Below are 12235 nucleotides of genomic sequence, written 5' to 3'. Positions count from 1 at the left end.
TTTGAAGGAATAATGCTTTGTGGTTATGTAATAATTAAATCATTACTCTTTAGCTGCAATTTTCCATACTAAAATAAAAAATGAGACAACTGATATTAATCTTTTCTCCTGACAGATGTCTTGTTTGTAGCTTTAAAATGTTCCACACATCCCCTCTGGTTTTGGGACTCCATGTTTTGAGCTGAGATTTTGATGATGTGGAAAACCTTCTCGCCATTTATGATCTTTGAAATTACAAACGCACAGCATTTACCCATCTCCATCTAGCACTGCAGGAAATACGGAATTAAATAACTTTGTCTTTCTGTTAGTACATCAACTTCCACTATGACCTTTCAGCTTTCTTTTTCTCATATCTTGTCCATGTTGATTTTGATTCTTGTAACATTTTTTGATTGTTGAAGACAAACCCTATGCAAGAAACCTCAAAGATAACACACAACTGCAATGAAGATTGGGAAAATCAATGAAAAGGTGTGTGAGGACCAATTTCTTTTCGTAAAATATACATAAAGCGTTAAGTGTTGCATCTTTTCACAAAAACACCCTCCTCCTTCGTATGCATTCTGTGTATTTCTGTCTTAACATTTTTCAAGTCATTTGGAATAACGATGACATAGCAAATAGTGTACCTTATATCACAAAGAAGAGTTGATGAAAATGTAAATATAAATGAGTAAAGTGACACTTTTCCCTTACTGAGCAAATTTTCCATAGATTCAGGGAAAGATTTGCCTCCATAAACTAAGTTTGGTCACTAAAATCATCAGTACTCTGGCTCACAGTGAGTAAAGCTGCTTTCTCTCTGTGTAAATGTTCAGCCAAAACATTGTATGATATTGGAAAGCAGGGAGCACAAATCTGTACATCAAAATAATTATTAAAGATTCTTACAGTCATTTTCTCACACACTTTTCAGTGCACCTCCTTTCAAGTCTTTCGGTGTGGAATGAATGTGTGAAAACAAGCACATCTTGTCTTAGTGAAGTGACGTTTCCCAGGATGATGAGCGACTGCACCTCGGGGCATCACGTACACCGCAGTGCTTTCTGTTCAAAATCAGGTCAAGACAAGCACATCTTAGCCATCTAATTGCTTTAAAGCAAAATAAATTTGCCGCTGTAATTTATTAGAACGCCTCTTCGAACAGCAGTAGGTCAAACGCGCTGCCTCGCAGTGTGGGAGTGTATGTTTGAAGTTTGTGTCAGTGTGCGCCACTGTATACATCATCTGCTTCGGGGCACTGAGTCATGCACTGCTGGGTGTGTGCTGTGCGTAAAAAGCATTCATCAGCTTTGATCTGCCAGTACTGTGCCACTGGAATTTTTGAATTATTTGCTAATTATATTATTCAAGTTATTTAATCAATGACAGGAGATTAGTAAGGAGGCTGAACAGGATAAAGGTAGATTGTTTCATTTAGGAGGCGGTGTGTGGAGTTGTGGTTATTTCAGCAAATAATCAAGAGCTTTGTAACACCTACTGCCTTGACATACAGACGGCGCTAGAACAGAACAATTGGGTTCAAAGTATATTTGTCAATCAGAAAGGCCCAGTCAAAGTCCAAAATTCAGTCATACCAAATCTGGAATATTGCTGTACACAGGCACTCTCCATCCAGCGAGGCTGAACTTCAGTCATTTTTCAAAAATGAATAGGGAAAAAAAAAATCTGTCTAGATGTGCAAAAATCCCGAAAGCCTTGAAGCTTTGAATCTCTACAAAATCTTTAGCATCATTTCACAATGACTCACAAGAAAGCACGCCAACAAAGACTGCAAAACTCTGCAGCCGTTCAAATTAAATAAATGAAGTTTTTATGATTTGCTTTCATGCACTGATCTTTACTTTTAAAATACCTATATCAATCATTTTAAGCTGTTGTTTTTCTTCTCTGAATGGATTCAAAAATGTACCAATATGCCATTATTTAATGGCATCAAATACTCCAATATCGGAACAACTACTTCTTTTTTCCAGATAGCAATAGATGAGAAAAACAGTCTGAATTGTTGAATTAGTCATCACATGCTTTAAAGCCTTTCTGCTCCAGCTGCAAAAAACAAGTTTGTCCAAAAGTTATTAAGTTGTACATGTGAATGAAGGAAAACAGCATTTTTCAGAAGTTTTAGATCAATTAGCCACATGCTAATTGATGTGGTTGATCAGGGTATAATTTAAAATTGTGTGAGCAGAAATCCAGTATAATCACCACAATCTCTGAGGTAATGATTCCTCCCCTCCCTTATCTTCCTTCTTTTGTTTGTGATATAATTTTCATTATGTGGATTTTGTAATTACACTTGTATTTATGCATGTGTGCTTGACACATCTCTATGTATGCAAATTTCCCTCTATAGCATTTATTTTCGTAAACAGGGTCTTCATATTCTCAATTTTCTAGTAGAGGGATGAAAATTTAAAATATATCCTCCATTGTAATGTTCTTCCATAATGTAGTACATTTGTAGAACAGTGATGGTGAAACATAAACAACTCTTCTCTTTAAAAGTGAGGTTGTTTTAGTTTTAAAACTATAAACTACTTGTGCAGTTTTGTTAGAATCCCAACTGGTTTCCAACAATTAAATACTTTGAATAACCCGCTGTAACACATAGATTGTTTTACTTTAACTTATTAGGCTTTCTGTTCTAGATTTGAAGCTCTAGATTCATGCATAAATCCATAGCTTGCTAGTTAACTTTTAGTCCTTTATGAAATGAAACACTGAGATTTAATGAGGATTAGATTTCAGTTGTGTTTTTTAATCTAACTTCCTTGTGCTAATGTTTCTGGATATGTTTTCTAAAATGTTTAAGAAATATTTTCTAGCATTTAGATGCCCTAGTTAGCGTAATGAGATTAGATAATTGCATTAGGTCATTAGGAGTTCATTTTTCCATTTGCTTTGTTTTTCTCATAATTTATTTTAGTGTTGTCATGGGAGAAAAACTTGCAAAATTTTCTTGCATTTGATTGTTTCTCTATTTCTCTGTAGAAGAATCCGTTTTGATTCATCCCATGTAACTGAAATGTCTTTTATTAAAAATGTTTATACTGTAAAACTGCAGCAAAGGTGCTTTGGTAGACGTTAAACAGTCCACAAACATCACAGCTCATTTTGTTGGGTTTCATGCTTTCTGTCCAGACAGTGAGATCGCATCTATTCATGTATTCTTCTATTTTTATATTTGAACAGTTTTTTGTGGATTAAATCATAAAAACTTCATTTATTTAATTTGAACGGCTGCAGATTATTCTCTAAAGCTCATCTTCAGCAACTGTGAAAAATGTTCTGTTTTTCTTGAGTCACATTTGTTTTTTATGTGTTTTTGTTTGTTTGTTTTCTGTATTTGAAAGAGTGCCTTGGTACCATTTTTGCAAACTACCTGACAGCTGAAAATCCTGATGACAGGAGCCTTTGTAATTTGGTCTGTTGTCTAAAGGAATTTATTTAAAACTTGTATTATTTTACAGTATTTTAAGTTGCCAGATGTTTGCTGTGGCTTCACCTTGGTGTGAATTGTTTATGAAGGTCAGTCTGAATGTTATAAGCTGCTGATTTTGCAATTTGACAAGTTTTTTTGTGGCATTTAGGTTCGTTTCATGAGTGATTAAGGTTGACGATTTTTTTTACTTCTACTTGAGAAAAACACATTGAACCATAATGCTACTCTTACTTGAATACAAATGTTCTTGCTACACTCCCTAACTCTGAATGTAAGTCATCCAAGGTTTAAATAAACTATGACTCCAGAGAATCTTTACATCAACTTTTCTATCACTTCTTCCTGGGAGAAACCAGGTTGTTCTTCCCAAGAAATGCTGACCTGTCAGGAAGTGAGGATGCGTGTGTGCATGTGTGTGTGAGAGCAAGTGCTGAAGAGGGGGAGCTGCTGTCGGTGCCTGATGCAATGAAAAGGAAGAGGCAAAGTATTGATCACATGTGCTTGTTTTGTTTTTGAGGTCGCCAGTCCAGAGGGAGTCACACGTGGTCCTGTTTGTCCAGGAGTCTATGTGCTTGTGTTTGAAAGTAGCCGGAAAAAATGACTGAGAGGAAATATTTGAAGACTGAGAGAGACCCTGTGTGAGGCACATAAGGAGATCGTAAAACACATGTGCAAATAGGATTTCCACCTCTATTGATTCACTCAGCACAGGTTGGAGGGTTGACTGGTTTGTGTTGACTTGCAAACAGCCGAGGGGACTGGCTTGCTCCAGACTGATCAATGCAGCTAGAAAAAGACACATATGAAGGGTTGTCCCCTAAACTGTGAGCATTCACAAGTTTTAGAGGTATTCTACTGAAAGAACAAGTTGCTTGAGCGACAAGCTGCTAAAAGAGCAATAATATTCGTCATGACAATCACCCTCACCTCTTCTTTGGCTCGCTTCGCTCTCCCTCAGCCCACATCTTGTTTTGACTATTCCTCTCTGACCCTGTTGCTGTTCCCACCTTCACCTCTTCACCCACTTCTGGTTGTGGCACAGACCTCCTTGCGCCGCTCTCTGTGAGTGTGAAAAATCAATATCATCTCAGCCCTGCTTCAATTTTCAATTAACGACTTTTAGGTCAGCTTCCCCAGACACATCCATCACATCGGCTCAGCCTCTACCACACTAGAGCAAAAGTGAAACTCAGACAAGGTTCCTCTTCAACTCTCACAGCTCATTGGCTGTTTTCACAATGTAAAATACGATAAGAAATATGAATTGCAATCTCAAAAGATGTATTGTTGTTTAAGTAGTAGAGAAAATGTCCTAAAAATTAAAGCCACAGCTCAGTTCTAATTAGTGTTTCAGTATTTTATCTGTTGTTTCTTTGTGGTACTCATTCAAAGCTGCTGTCTGCGTGGCTTACACAATAATTTTATTAAAATGCTTTTTTTTCATTTTATTCTGCTTTTGATGAGAGTCACAATTGCCCTACAGTGAGAATTTCTCTGGTCCAAATCCTGCCTGAATCCTTCTGGTGTGGAGTTTTGCATAGTCTCACCAAAGCTGCTCACATGCGGTTTAATGCGGTTTAACCTCTTTTCACCTGAGTCTAAAAATGAAAACATGACACAGATTTTGTAAAACATCAAGTCCTGCCACCATAAAATCCCTCCATTGTTTTCCATTTATCCACACAGACTGAGAGGTTGAGACGGGAGCCCAGTCGTCTCTTCTCAACAACACTTAATTTCCAAAGTGACATGAACACAAACTCCTTTCTCATTCCACTGTGATCTGATGCTCCCATTCTTTTAAGAAAGCAAAACAAGACTGTGAATTAATGACAGCGGATCAGTGAATCGTATCTGCTCCACCCTCTGTGGATCCAGACTGAAGGAGCTGAATCATCTTCCTTCTGCGTGCCTTTTAGCTAGCAGTCAGCAGACACTGCCTGATTCTGTCCATAATGAAGCTAATTAATGTGACAAATAAAGTAGCTCTGCAGAGCTGACAATGTTGGACTGCAACACTCTTCCCTGCGACATAGGAATTAAAATGCACAAAGAGGCTCAAAGAAAACAAATAATCTGGAACTCGGTTCACTTTTTCTTAATTGGCGCCGTAATGATTAAAATTTTACAGCTTAATTCATCACATAAATTATTTGAAGACGGATCCTTCTGAAATGATACCAACAAACTCACGATTGTTTCCATTTAAGTGCTGACAAGTCTTCTGCAGGGATGTGTTGCTTGGGTTATTTCTCATATTGACTTATTTTGCTTCAGTTTGAACAAAATAACAATATAATAAGTACATGCATAGTTTGACTTGACATTATCCACGCTTTCTCCCAATTTTCAGAAGAAACATACAGGGTGAAAAGTCTGATATGAGCAATGAGCTCTGCTGGCAGGAGAGCCGGATTCGAAGGGAAAATGTCAGATGCTTCTCTGCTCTGTCCCAGGGGTCTTTTCTTTATGTGGTGGCCAAGCTTTTACCCGCTCATTTGTCTCTGCTGTCAGCGATAAAATGAAAGATTTGAGAAAATCCCTCAACACCACACATTTATACACTTTGTGTCCAAGGGAGACACAATGAGAAATGCAGGAAGGTAAACGCCCCATAATTCTCCTCGGATTCTATAGTCATTTGTTTCGGCACAAATAGAGCTGAGAGCCCCGCAAACATCCAGCGGACCATCCCCCCGCTCGAAACTGACCGTCAACACCACATTTTACCGTGACACTTTTTAATCAAGCTTTAGTTAACTAGCTAATCAACCATTTGCCAACCAATTAAATCTTGTAATTGCCCTACTTAAGAGGTGAAAGTAATTTAATTACCATAGCTATCTTCACTTTACGGCTGGAAGAAGAGCTGCTGAGCAGTTTGACTGGACCATAATCATTTCCTGTTAAGTCAACTACAGGCCATCTGCATTTACAATTTGTCAAGACTATAACCTTTCAGAATCTGAAATTGCACATGCAGAACTTGGTACTGTGACTGTGTAAAATGTAGGTGTGAATGTTTTCAAGCTGGTTTAAAAATACATTTTGACCACATTGATGTTTTTCTCAGTTAATATATTTCCAATTATGAAATTTAAACATACTTGGTCCATAAATTAAGTTTTCTGTAATAAAGTGGACGAGCTAAAGGTGCATAGAAGTCAAGAATATCAACTAAAATCTTCCAGTATTTAGAAAGCAATGGATGGATGGACAAGATTAGCTTTTATATAGGGGGATTTGATTTACTGACTATTAACTCTTAGATTTCAGAAGTTTATGACTATTTCCGCTCCATATTCCCACACAAATCATAAAGGCTAAGAGAAGGAGCTCCAGACATGGGTGGTCATAAACAGAGGCTAACGGGGGCCAGGCCCCCAGTAAAACTGGTCCCTGCCCCCATTAAGTGTTCTCTTCTGAAGAGATGAGTTCAGTTTCTGATGATGTTTGCTCGGACATAAGCTGTAAATAATTGGTTCCTTAGAACAACCAAACTTCAAAGTTTTACTTAAATAATGAATTAAAAAGTAAGTAGTTACTTACTTTTAGATCTAACAATCTAAAAGATTCACTGCCTTGCTCTTTTGTTCCTCGAGTGCACCCTGGTTCCCCTGGCAAATGTAGCCTTGAGCTAACACTAGAGAATAAAAACAGACATTAGTTTCTTGGTATCGGGGGAAGGTTTTGTAAAGACATTTTAAAAGGTGATATTTTTTCTGTAGCTTATTGTTTCTTTCTATGTTTTCTTTTTTGTGGCAGTGCAATGCTGCCTTAAGGGATTGGTGGCATCCTTAGTAGATTTTTCACATACCACTCATGCATGTATGGGGTTATTTCTGGGTCCTTCCTCCTTCTGAATGACATTAGGCATGAGTATGTGTTTCTCTCTGTGGGTCACTGTGTTGGCCCAAGAAAAGACCGGCAACCTGCTCAGCAGACACCCTAACTCACCCCATCAATTAGGGCGAGCTAATCAATACTTATTACCAAGTGAGGTTCCAACTATTTGAGGGACACGTCCAGCACCCACATGAGCATGCACAAGATTGGGTGAGCATAATTAAAGACCTAGAAAATGAGCATAGCTTGACTAAAATTACAACAAATAAAACCAAGGATTTGAAATGCAGCATGTGTTTATGTCAGGGTGTTATATCTGGGTACGCTGTGCTCTTTCCGTGTAAACTTCACAGCATATCTTTACACACCATGTGATATTAATGACATGATGTAATAGGTGATAGCATCTGTTATGTTATTTCCTTTAGTCATTTATGCCTTCATCTGTTCACTCCCCATACCTCTAAGGTATATTCTGTACTGGCATCCGACCAGTTGATAGTTCTAATAACTCGATGCTGTGGGAGTGGGCCAATCGTAACGATAACACTTTGCTACATCTGAGTTTTATATCACAAAACACTTCTCTGTCCAACAGAGTGACATCACAGTCAAAGACACACTCAGACATCGGATGGTTATTGTGATTCCAGCTATTTTTCGCTTTGTACAAGCAAAATACATATGAAATGAGCACAAAAAAAACTGATGGATTTCCTGTTCAATTGAAATACTAAATCCGACTGGATGTATCACAAAGAATGTGATCGACTAGTGCTGGGGATTTGAGGCTCCACTTTGGTTATACTGTTGAACTTTATAGCCATTACTATTCCACTTGGAGGCTGTTACTAATGATATAGAGACATCATAAATATTTATAAGATGCTGTATTGAGAAATATGTGTGAATAAATCTGAGAGACAGTTAAAAATTTGTGAAACATCACAGTTGGTATTTGGTGATGACTTCCACATCTCAGTAAATGTACAAAATGGAAGAATGTTGAAGATTAATAAGTGACCAAATGAAATTGTTAAATGATTTAAATAGTGAACAAATGTGTTACTGGGGAAACATTCTCATCAAATCAAATCTGAACATATCTTTTCCCTGTCTTCATGGAAATATAGAAATTAAGCAAGCATTTTTGTAATGTTTAGTATACAAAGAGCAAAAAAGTGAAGTACATCCATCCTTGTTTGGATTTAAGAGATTTTCTGATTTATGCATTGAAATATGTTTAGTTGATGGAAAATTAATCTTTTAGGCAAATTTATTATCATGGATTTGAATCAAATTTTATCACACAATGTAGCAATACTGAATGAACAATGTATATTTACAAACATTGCATGGCTATTAATACACCTTAAACTCAAACTGCAATCGTCAATGGAAATTAATATGATTTTATGCCTTTTTATTTATTAATCAGATACTTCTCCAACTCAAAACTCCAATTAAGGACATTTGGTTGTGTAAAAATGACACTTCTGATGACTTATTCTTTTCTGCAAGAAGTCTCATAGCAAAGAAATATTCATTTTATGATAAAATATTTTCTGATTTTGTTAATTTAGAAACTCTATATTTTGCTCATGTACTTATGCCACTGCTCACCATCTTTACCTCACAGCTTGGAACAACTTTACTATTTAGACTGGACGACAAAGGTTTAAAATGTCATTATAATAAAGCATTTTATTTGACAGTGCCTTTCAAAACACCCAAGGACACTTTACAACAGTAAAAACACAAATTAAACAGAAAAGAAGTGGCTACAAAACACAAAACCAGAAAATAACTACACAGTTGAAGTGAAGTCAAACTTGAACAGATGAGTTTTGAGTTGTGCTTTGAAGGTCAGAAGAGAGTCAATATTATGGAGGTCAGAGGGAGGAGCGTTCCAGATTTGGGGAGCAGAATAAGACAAGGCTTTTTCCCCTCATGGTCTCGTGGTGCTGAGAAGGACAAGAGGCACACAGAGGTGAATGGAAGGGAACATGAATGGGTGGTGATATGCAGAAGATCAGACAGGAAGTAAGGTTGTGAACTGAAGATTGTGAAATTTACATAAATTTACATAAATTTGGAACAGTAATAACATTATCGTCTAATCACTCAACAAAGAGTGATTAGAAGAAAGCTTTCGATACGTATATATATAGCCTGATAAAGCAATGGACAATCTGAAGACTTGAAACATTATAGACGTGAGACTTGGCTTGGACGTACGACTCAAAAACGTGCGACTTGGATTAACTTGTTATTGAAAGACTTGAAACTGAACTTTGACTTGTGACAAATAGACTTGTGAACATCTATGGATCTTATTCTTTTTACTTCTCTGTGCTGCATTTATCAAAGCTTTCTGTTTCTTGATGACTTTGTTCACTTCTGTCGGCCATGATTAGTAGCACACATCCTCATCTTTTATTAGAAAGAAGAAGACTGAACTCTCTTCTTTCCACAAATGGCTGACATGAAATTTGTAGGTCACCTTGCCCTTCTTGGATAAGGTGTTGAGAAGCACTCATACTTAGATCTGACACAGTGCCAGGGGTCTCGCCGTACTTAGATAAGGAACAGGACGTTATGCAGCTGCAGGCACGTTTAATTTGGGCTGCCTAACACTCTGTGTTCTCCAGAGCTGCTTGCAGCACTGAGAAAATACCTTTACCTCACCTCAATAGTGAGGAAAAAAATAGTAAAAGTTGCTCAGTTGTTCAGAAGACGTGAATGAAGTAGATTTCTTGCAGATGTATAAAATGTACATAGGAGGCATCTCTCTACAGTGTGGGGCGACACCTTGGACACGCTCAACATTTTTTCATGGACAACACAAACACACACAGTACAGACCACCATCCACACACACGCTTGTAAAGAAGGGCACTTTGGAGTCAACAATTAATCTAACAATCAATGTTTTCAGACTGTGAGCAACAACAGTCTGAACACATTTGATTATTATATTCTACCCATTTCAAATCTCTAGATTTTTGTTTTCTAACACATATCACTTTATTTGTACAGATGCCAATAAATAAATAAATCTGCAGTTTGACCACAAATTATTTGTCTATGTTTAAGAAACATTACAAACATTTTTTTTCAGAAAAAAGAATAGCTTTCACTGAGAAAAAGATGAGAGACTGCAATTATTTCAGGTGATTACCTCATAAAACACAGAATTCAAGGGTTTTTAGGTTTCTGATGACCTTGAAATGTAATGTTGGGAGAAAAAAAAACATTGTAAATATTATCCCAGCACAAATGAAGGAACAAAACAGAAAAAGAAACGGCATGAATTATGTTGTATAACTCTTTGAATGAGAAGGAATTTCTAATGAAGAATTTGTAATTGAAATCAGCCAATCAATCAATCAAGTTTATTCTCGACGTAGCACATTTCAGCAACAAGGCAGTTCAAAGCGCTTTACCTCATAAAAACACAACAATATGAAGCCAGAACACACTGTCAGTTACTGAAACATAACATTTCGTCTGGTGGCATTGTTACACATCAGAATGTTTAGCAATGTCTCATTTATAATGTTTCAAAAGCAACTCTAATCAGGTGTGTTTTAAGACTTGATTTGAAGGTACTCAGTATTTCAGCTGATTTGCAGTTTTCAGGTCGTTTTTTGCAGATTTGTGGTGCAAAGAGTCTAAATGCTGCTTCTCCGTGTTTGGTTCTGGTTCTGGGAATGCAAAACAGGCTAGAACCAGAAGACCTGAAAATAAATACATAGAGTAAATGAAATAATATGTTTCATGCCATTCAGGACTACAAAATCTGCCTTCTGTGCAGTTCCACCCAATTCTCATCTCTCTCCAGTGGTCCATCTGGGATTTCTCCCATTGAACTCTATTTCGACAGATGAATTTCAACCAGGTCAATTAGTGAACGATAATATGAGTTTTCTGCTCTGCTTTAAAACTATAATCTGCACAGCGGTATAGTGTGGCAATAGCCCTTTATTGACAAGTCTATGTATGTATTATTTGAACTTAAGATGTAATATGTACTGAAATGTGTATTTTGAACAAAGAACAACAAATGGTACAAATAGGAACTGAAAAAGTATAAAGTTCTCATGTTTTTGAAAAAAAGCAGTTGAAATGACTGCTGACATACAAAACATTGTTTTGTTTTCTTGTCTATGTTTATACCTATATGTGCCTGTAAATATGCATATTTATTCTTGATTTGTTTTTGTTTATTATTTCATACAAATTTGTTCAAAAATAAATAATATCGAACAAGACTGGCAGATGTAGCTACCAGTTCTTATTTATTACTATCTACACCCAAAACACTCTTTTTTTTTGAGGTAGACATAACAAGAGGTGAGCACCCAACCCCCATAGTCTGCAATACTCCGCAGACAAAAAGGTCAGCCAGAGTCGTACACCATAAAGGGAGACCACGGTCAATGAGTTCCTCTAAAGTTCAACCACATTCAGCAGAGGCCCACCCCTGTCTCCTCTGTCTCTCCACTTTGTGCTTCCAGAGTTTTGTGCCAACATGTGCTTCATTGCCTGCACGTGTTTGTGTGGGACTGAGCGCCAGAAACAGAAAGAGCAGAAATGACTGAGATTTTCAACATTTTCTTTAATAAACAAAGGAGTTGTTGTCAAGTGGGGGGAAGGGGCTGTATACTGACCCTGAGGCAGAGTGACCCCAGGGTCGGAACAACAGGAAGGAAGTCACATGACACATTGAAAATCCAGTCTGTGAGAGTGTGTGTGCAAAGTGCAGACAAACAGCGAGGGAGCAAAAAGCAGGGGTGACTGGGGGAAGGGGCCGATTCTGTTCTTTGCACTCTTGTTTTTTTCAGTCTGACGCAGGTGTCTGCAGACATCGCTGGCACCGCCCCAGGTGGGGATTACAACATCAAGACCACTACAAGGGTTTGACGCATGGAGACAAAT

This window comes from Poeciliopsis prolifica, unplaced genomic scaffold (genome assembly GCF_027474105.1).
Source record: "Poeciliopsis prolifica strain line A6 unplaced genomic scaffold, Auburn_PproV2 SCAFFOLD007, whole genome shotgun sequence".
Taxonomy (NCBI): Eukaryota; Metazoa; Chordata; class Actinopteri; order Cyprinodontiformes; family Poeciliidae; genus Poeciliopsis; species Poeciliopsis prolifica.
Note: the sequence above shows the minus strand (reverse complement) of the source record.